The sequence below is a fragment of the Octodon degus genome, unplaced genomic scaffold, assembly GCF_000260255.1.
Source record: "Octodon degus isolate 3935 unplaced genomic scaffold, OctDeg1.0 scaffold00008, whole genome shotgun sequence".
In the NCBI taxonomy this organism is placed as follows: Eukaryota; Metazoa; Chordata; class Mammalia; order Rodentia; family Octodontidae; genus Octodon; species Octodon degus.
Window position 1 is genome coordinate 10,486,938 of NW_004524584.1, and position 9,415 is coordinate 10,496,352.

General features: G+C 39.6%; 1 pseudogene; it reads right to left on the reverse strand.

Annotated features, from left to right (window-relative positions):
* Window positions 1-5,445, reverse strand: part of LOC101565947 — a 14,352-nt pseudogene extending 8,907 nt beyond the window's left edge.
* Window positions 5,446-9,415: the final 3,970 nt, after the last annotated feature.

Here is a 9,415-nt window from a genome sequence, read left to right on the forward strand (position 1 = left end):
CAGTAACTGTGAGCTAAATAAACCTTTCCCTCCTTCATTTTGAGTGTCAGGTATTTGTCCCAGCAATGAGAGAAGAGTAACCAAGACAATAATGGAGTGCTGCAAATAGAGACCATACTCATAAAACAAATCAGACTTACATATGTAAACATTGTATTATCTCACTAGTGTGAGAAGCTAAATGAGCAAAAAGGTTTCAAAATGTACAATAGATATTGTGAATTGGAAAAAAAAACTTTTCAAAAGAAAAGAGAAAATGGGAAGGGGAAAGGGCAAAGGAAGGAAAGAAAAAAAATGTACATATGTATGCATGATAGTTAAGATACTTATACAGCTAGTTTCTCTTAGTTCATTGAAAAGTTTGTGCTTATATTATTTCAGCAATATTTCTTGCCTATAAATTGCACTCTGGATATCTACTACAAAGATAACAATATGCAATGGATTAATTATTGATATTGTCTTACCAGCCTGCTTTGAAACTGTTTTAGTTTTATTTTTTTCTGTAAAATAAAAAAGTTCAAAGTTAATTTTAAAGATAGGGTGACTGATTTGTCCATTCTAGTTATTAAGGCAAGTGCCAAATGGTGCTGTATTGGATCTTCAGTTTATTTATCTCAACCAAGAGTTGAGATAAATGATACAGGTTACAATTTGAAAATAATAAATGATGATTTGAAATGTTAAAGGTCTTATTTTTTTAGAAGTATTTTACAAACAACTTTAAAATTCATCAGTCCATTAGCAAAAACCTTTGATGACCCAAACATGACAATTTGCCAAACATCAAACCAGTGATTTGCAATATAAGTAAAGCAATCAGAGTGATAAAAATAGAAGGATTCCAACAGAATGCACTCCTGAAATCTACTGCAACAGGGAGAAGGAAAACATTTTTAAGCTGAAGTTCTAACTGAAAATAAGCTGCAAATTAGCACCTCCTTTGGAAACCTGTGGCTAATTATCCAGTTTCACAGCAAGGTGGGCACAGAGGCAGCTGAAATGAAAGAGACATAAATATGCAGTGGGGGAGAATTCCAACCACAATTCCTCTGATGCTGTATTATACACTATTCTTCCCTCCAAGCATAGGCGAGGTTGCAAATGCTATGCCGACTTCTGTAGCAGTTGTGTGACTGCTAGAAAATGGTCACAAAACTTCACTCCATCTCTTCAGATGACCAGTTCTCACATCTTGTTTCAAGGTTCTCTTTTCATTGCTTATTTATGTTCCCATCTGTAGGCACATGGCAGTGTTATGGGAGAAATTCTGGAAGGCACCAGTTGGGTCTTGGAATGGGCCTGTCTGTACAGCAAAGAAATGTGCCATCCTATTGGATCTATAAAGAGGTGTTGTTGTCCCTTGACTCAAGGCATAATTTAATTATTTTTTATATAAGTAAATCTGACAGTCAAAGCAGGTGTAGTGGGACAGCTGAAACTGTGACAGATTGTCTTTTACTGGTCTCTTATCCTGAGGTCAATAAAAGAATGAATCCAATAGAACAGTGGGGAAGGGAACTAGGTGTAGTTTGTCAGAAAGAACAAAGAAAAGCCTTTGCTGGAGGAGGAGGGTGAAGAGGACACCAAGGATATACCTGAACATAGATGCTAATGTACAGCTTTTTGGAGTGTGAAAAGGCAGAGAAAAAGACCGAGGAAGTACGAAAGTACAGGTATGCAGCTGTTTGCCAGCCTTCTTATGTCCAGAATCCATACTTTGTTGTTTCTTTGTCCTTCATATTCCAATTGTTTGAGGCTTGTCTTAGTTTTCTGGGGGACTTGTCCTTTGCACTTTAATTTCCTGGAGTCTTAGCTTCAGCTTCTCCAGCTCCTGGTTTCAGTTTACTCAGTTTATTCAGGCCCTTTGCCCTAATCTGACTATCACCCCTCTATTACTGGTCACAAGCTTCTCTCTCCTTTCTAGTTCTAAATTGGTACACTTCTCCTTAAGACTGCCTCATCTCAGAAATTTCATGGAGGAGAACATAGAAGATATTTAAAGCTGAAAGCACTTCTGGATTGTTTAAACTCTTGAACTCAAGATGAGCCCATTCTGAGAATGGCAGAGAAGGATAGATTTTCTATAAAAGCAGCAAGAAAGAGGGTGAGTCAGGGAGGATGGGGAGAGATCTGCCAGGCTGGACCCTATACCCTGGTTTATGGCATCACATTAGGGAGGGGGACCTCAGAGGGTACAGGTGTGGAACTCCCTAGCCTCAGCCCGTAGACGACTCTCTTCAAAGAAACATAAAAATAAGGCACAAATGTTAATATGTATATAAAGTGAAAAAGGTGGGCCATGGTAAATGAAAAACATAAATACTCTGACAACCACAAATACAAACTCCAAAAAATGACAACAGGGTTGATAATGGTTGACACATTGTGTCAACTTGAGAAGTTAAAAGCTTAACTAAATAGGCTCAGCAACTCCACACCCTGGTATATGGAGGCCCCACTTTAAGGCATGGAGGACCCACCCTAGAGGGACTCATCACTTAAAGGATATAAAGGAATTGAGGAAGGATGGAGCACTCCATTTCCTCTGAAGAGCTTTGGTCTGGCATCTACAGTCAGCTTGGATGTCATCTCCTGGCTTCTAGTGCAGACTTTTTGCCCTCTGCCTTGGATCCTTCAGCCTTTTGGTGTAGACTCATCAGCCTTCCATGGCAGACCCATCGGCCTCCTGATACAGCCTTCCATCACAGACTTATTGGCCTCCTGATACAGATTTTCATGGAACACTGCAGTGAACTCTAGAATCAAACTAAACACTGCAGTGAGCTCCAGAATCAAACTAAAGCACATGAATTCTTTTGTCCCAGTGTGCAGCATCCTCTGCTCGCATCCTCATCCAACTCTGTGGCTGACTGTCCTAAGTCAGTCTTGTAAATTCTTAAACATTTGTACATTTTGCGTTACATCTGTTCCTGTAGTAAAACCCTGACTGATACAGGGTTTAATTAATTAATTGACACACATTTTTTAATGCTTTTTTTCCTACAGTTTTGGTTGAAAGCTCTTCTCTTTATCAAGATGACAATTTCATAACTTCATTGGCTGGAGAAACAGTTTATCAACCGTTAGTGGCTAATAAAAACTGTTATTACTACTAATAATGGGTTTGACAAGTTTCTATTATCTTTACTGCTAATCATTAGTGACATTTTGGATGTAGACTGTCAAAAAAACAATTATCCACTTTCTTTTATGTGCACTAAATTTTTTTTTTTTTTGAGGTTTAGCAAAGATTTTGGTACACTGAGCAGTCTTAGATGTTCTTTGAATCATCATATCAGTCTACCTACAAGCTGTCCTGTACCAAGCATATAAACCAAACCCTCTTTTAAGATTGTGACTTTAGGCTGGGACATAGCTCAGTGGAATAAGTGCTTGCCTAGCAAGTGCAAGGTCCTGAATTTGATCCCTGGTACCACCAAAAAAGATTTTAAAAAAGATTGTGATTTTACACTCTTTTTAAGGGAACAGCTATAAACTCTCCTCAAAAACTCATCTGATACTAGTTTTTACTAATGAAGTTAGTACTTCATTAAACTCATTTACTAATGAGGTTCTGTCATCACAGATAGTAAGATAATAAGAAAAACATTTCCTAGATCTACAGAAAACATTTCCAAAATTCATGTGGAACCAGAAGAGACCTAGAATAAACAAGTAATTCTGAGCAACAAAGACAAAATCAGGGGACACCATAAGCCCAACTAGAAATTATAAAACAAAGCTATGGTGACAAAATCAGCATTGGTATTGGCAAAAAACAAACTTGACAATCAGGGAAAAAGAATACTCAGTCATCTTATCTTTCACAAGGAATCAAACATGTTCACTGGAACATGTTTGGAAAGATAACCTGTTTAATAAATGGTGCTGAAAAAACTGGCTCTTTATGCCAAAGACTAAAACTAGACCCATGTCCATCCCCATGCACAAAACTACAGTCAAAAAATGATTAAAGATTTAAATATTAAAGCATCTATGACCACTTTGGGACATAACAAACCATTTTACAACCATATAGGTTCATTTGTAGAAAACTTACAAGCATCAAGTGATGCATACCACTTGACAAATGCAGATTTTGCCAACTTCAGAGGCAGTTGATTTCCATTTGAAGGGAACACAGCTCTTGAATTTATAGTTTGTTGTCTTGGAGACAAGAACATTCTGACCTACACCTGCCACCATTGTTTTTAAGAAAGTATAAAAGCTATCCCTTACACTGATTCAGCTGTCTGCGTTAAATATTTTCTTGCCATCCTTGTTTTTCTTTCTTCCAAAAGTGGACCCTAAGTCAAGATTTCAAGAACAAGTAGTTTACTTGAGAGGCAAACTGAGAAAATACCAGCAAAGGAGTAGGAAAAGAACTCAGAGAAGGGAAAGAAAGCCATAGCAGGTATATTAATTACTAAACTAGTTCCTACCATGGGCTTCTGAATAGTCGTATTAGGAAGCTTTGAAGTTCAGTGCAAGACTGTGCTCAGAGTATGCCAACCAAGAGGTGAGGATGTTGTTGGGCGTTTAATCTACCAATTACCCCATCTGCCATAGGATATGCATTGTTTCTGGGAACATTATTTATATGTTTTATATCATATGTATAGTTTCTGGAGAAATACCTAGCTTACCTCATATATAAGCCAAGCATGGAAAAAACCTTCATGCAGAGAGAAGCAATGGAATTGATAGTAGCAGCTGCCATGTGGACAAGGCACCTACCAATCATAGTCTAAGCTATGTTGGGCTTAGAACCTCCCAGCTAGGTAACTCAATATGTTTCCTCTAGATGAAGAGAAAAGATGTACTGTACTCTCCCATGGCTTCTCTAAATGTCTGAAACTAATTTTTTCCTTATCATATTCTAACACCAGAGTCCCATTATGGTCTTAGATTTAGCATTATGCTTTTGGAATATATTAAGGGATCTCAGGAGTCTATACTCATTAATGTTTGGCCATTAAGGATACTAAATGTCTGTAAATTTTTTTTTCACTAAGCTTGTCCAGTGTCTCAATTACAAGCAGTATGAAATTGGTTAGGACTACTGCTTTACTTAATGACATTACTTCTCCATGCATTTAATGTTCTCCTTCTTATATCTGTTTAGCATGCAGCTTACTGTGCTGGAAAGCAGAGGAAAGGGGAAAAGGCCAAATGCACAAAATCTGAATCATTCTTCTTAAAAGATATTTTACATGCAAATAAGGAAGGGATATGGAAAGGATTATCTATGCAGGAGGTTCTCAAGTAGAACCCAGAGTGACAGCTAGCCTTGGGAATCCAGTGGATTATGAGAAATTTCAACTGGAGGTGACAAAATTTAACTACCAATGTGCTGTTATACAGGTGGAGCAAGGCTGACCCCATTTCTAACTGGATATCTTGGCTTGGAGAAATGCTATAGAGCTTGGTCCACAGGCGCATTGCCAGTTCCCATTTCTCCTCTCTATTTAAAGCATTCTCCTTATCTCCAGGGTTCCAGTGTTTTTAGAGGAATGTTAAAATCTACATTTATACTCAAGAGCAATGGTTCTCAAACTTTGTCCACAAAGAAGTCATCTGGAGAACTTGTTAAAATACAGATTGCTAGCCTCCTCACCAGAGGTTCTAATTCAAATAGATCTGAGGTGGATTTACATTCTAACATATTTCTAGGTGGTGCTGATACTTCTGGTTCAAATATTAGACTTTGAGAACTACTTCAGTAGAAAGAGGAGGCCAGGAATTGGAACTGGATCTCTAAAGGCCTCAGAAATATACCTCGCCTTAAAAGAAATGGCAAATATATAGCCCATTCCCCAAATGCCCATGAAAATTTCTCTACATTTTGTTAGCTTGTTCAGTTGAAACTGGCAAAAATTCCAGCCCAGATTCTCTAAAGTTCAGAATCTACATTTTAAAAGCCTCAAAAATTGTCACACCCACAATCTTCTACATACTTGCTTCTCCTCTAAGCTTATGGATTGTTCCTTAAGCCTTAAATACATTCTTTTCATTAAATGTTTCATTCCTAAAAGCCCAAATAGCTATCTGGTGTTGATAGGACTCCTTTAATGTTGGGGGAAAATAGCATATGTACTAGTTACTTTTTTCATTCCTGAGACAAAATACACAACACATAGTAAAGAAGGAAAAGGTTGTTTCAGCTCAAGTTAGAAAAGGTTTCAGTCCATAATTTGCTGGTTCCAAGGAAGGGGGACATTGCAGAGGAGAATCTATCCATGGTGTGGCAGGGTAGATAACAGGCAGCAAGCAGCAGCACAAGAGCCTATCTTTTTACTGCCCTTTTATTTTTCTATGAGACTCCCTACTCTTTGGACAGTGCCACCTACATCCAAGGTGGGTACCCTTAATCCTAGCATCCAAGTGATATAGGGAAAAATGATCTCCTGACCTGACCTGGACGAGTTTGTGTTCTCTAAAACTGAAGAATGAATTTTAGGAACCAATGAAGGATGCTCATGGGCCTTGGAGAAGAAAGCTAAACTTATGTGTTCAGGGATTTGAACACCTAACTTCTCTCAGAAAGTTGAGAGAGACTTGTGCAGAGTGAGGTACTGCTGGTCTATCTCTTCAGGGTCCTGCATGCCAAAGTTTCCAATAATGAGCTTCTGCAATGAGCACCATAGGGAACTGCTTCCTCCAGCTGTATGCTGCAGATTCTGCTCCTATTTTATGAAGACAGTGATTGGCTCTGTCAAGTGCCATGATTTGGAGGAAGATGTCAGGCACAAAGAAGCCCTTTTGAACTCCAGGACTACCATCTTTTTCTACAACTAGATAAGAGGTGTGGTCAGCTGGGCAGGATACCTACTCAATACCCATGTTTCAGGATGGGAAGAATACATGACTAGAACTTTCAGGAAGAATGTGGAATACAATTGAAATAAATATCTTTATGTTTCTTTGATATTTTACTCTAATACAAAAACTATCACAAGACCTCTAGATCCACTTTTGCACTAAAGCCATGCCAATCTTACCCAGAAAATACTTCTGGGAGGATGTCTGTCCAACTCCCCTGAGTCCAATCCTGGACTGATCTAACCTTTGTTTGTTTTTTTTGTTTGTTTGTTTGTTTGGTTTTTTTGTTTTGTTTTGTTTTTGTTTTTTGGTGGAACTGGGGATTGAACTCAGGCCCTTGTGCTTGCCAGGGAAGTGCTTATTCCGCTGAGCCATCTCCCAGGCTCTAACCTTTGTATTCATATTTTTAGCCAAGAATATTTGATTCTAAACATTCTTCCCTCTTCCTATTTTTTCCTTTAAAAACTTTCCCTTACCTTCACTTCTTTGAATGCACTTGTAATTTACTACATATGTGGACATTCATTGTCATATTCTGTGATTCCCCAACACACTTTTGAACCTCTGAATAATTTAGGTAGCCAATTCCCACTTGGAGAAGTACTGGGATGCTTCTATTTTACAAAGGGTTTCCAAGCATCCAGACATATTAAACAAGATTTGGGCATTACTTCAGAAAGGGGCACCTGTGGGGTTTTATCAAGGCCAGATGGCACCTGATTAAAGTAGGAAAAATGCTTGCAGAGGAATATGCTACCATGCAGGGACAGAAGGCAGGGGACTGTCAGCCTGTTACCAATGTGTGCTCCTAAACAGCTCCTTCCTGTTCATGGTGATTAAACCCAGAATTAATTTTCAAGAAGCTGGCTTTTGAACTTGCAAGTTCATGATTTCCAGCTCAGCCTGGTTTCCTGATAGAAAGTCTGAAGCCCTGCTCTGAAGGTCTGGCCCCAGGTCCTCTCTCAATTCTGCTGATGCTGATACAATCTCTTCTCTACCTGCAAACCCAATGTCCACCATATTTGTATCCATCTGATTATTTGTCCCATCTTCCCACCATGATGTATCTATGTGTCCCTTGAATCTTTATCACTAGGTTTTGGGGAGCTAGAATCTCCTTGTGAAAGTGGTTTCTAGATTCTCTCTGTCCTTAGCAAGGAGTTGGTAAAAACAAGTGCAAACACTAGCAAAGTTTTATTAAAGGTATAAAAAGAAGTAGGCTCTGCCAAGCAAGTCTGTTCCAAGTAAAAATAGGAAAAGTACATCCTGCAGCATGAGGGTGGGCCATCCATGCAAGACAAATACAGCTGCAAAAACTCAATGTGGACTGTCCTTTTTGTATTACTCATGCCTCGGGCTCATAACAGGTCTAGGCCATCCTATGGAAAGTCTGCTCAAGTTTTTATGAGAAGTCCATGTACAGGGCCTTAGAAACTGTTCTGTGCATGTTCCAGAATCTTGTTTCACCCCCTTTCCCAGCAGCTCTGTCCTTGCTTACCTTCCCATCTCACCTGAGCTGCAAAGTAGCCAAAAGAGAGAGTAATCAACAACTGTGACTTCATTACCTCTCAGATTCCAGGCTTCATTAAAAAATATAAGCATTATCTAAAGAAAGTAAAGACAAAAAGATATTTTAATACTCTTTGCCAGTCTCAGGAAAATCTTGACAATGATTGTAAAATAGGGCTTGGGTGGTGGAGATGTGTAGAAATGGATGGAATTGCAAAAAAGTTTGGAAGCAGTAACTGTGTTAAGATTTAGATCTGAAATATCCTGCAAAATTCTCATGTGTGGGGTGAGCGATTAGGCCTTGGGGGTGCTGTGGTCATCAGATTTCTCCCACCCAGTGGATCGGTTTTCTCTCTGCTTCTGGGCTGCAAGCACTGAGCACCTCTTCCTTTGCGCCAATCCTCTGCCTCTATCAACCAGCCATGGACTGAACACATCAGCCAAGACAGACTTCTCCTCCTCTACACTGTGGCTGTTGGGTGCTGCACACTGCCATGTCACTGTTAGTTCTATGTCTAGATGGCCAAAATGTCCTTGAGTTATTACTGAGATTTTTCATAGTCAGAGAGTGACAGGATTAGAATCCCCTATCTCCCAATGGAATGTGAGTGTCTCAGTTCCCATCACCTTTGTGACTGCCTTGACAAGGGTTGATGCTGAGCAGAAGCAAGTGTCTAGGAATTTCCCGCACAGAGCTGTTCTGGTGTGGAGGGTTGATAAGTGATGGAAGGAGCTGTGATGTAGGAGGATGAGCAGCTCTCAACAAAGAGGAAGAGAACAGTGGATCAGCAGAGCATGGGGTCTCTGGGTTCAGCAGCTGCTCCAGTCTAGTCAGGATAGCAGCTTGTATGTGACAGGGTGACTGCTTCATTGCTTATGTTAATTGTGCTATCTCTGTCTCTCTGTCTGTCTGTCTCTGTCTTCTCTCTTCTCTTCTCTTTTCTTCTCCTCTCTTCCCCTCCCCTCTCCCTCCCCCTTCCCTTCCCCTTTCCCCTCCCAACTTCTCCCCTTCCCTCTTTTCCTCCTCCTTCCTCTTCCTCTTCTTCTTGTTCTTCTTCTTCCTCTTTTTCTTGTTGTTGTT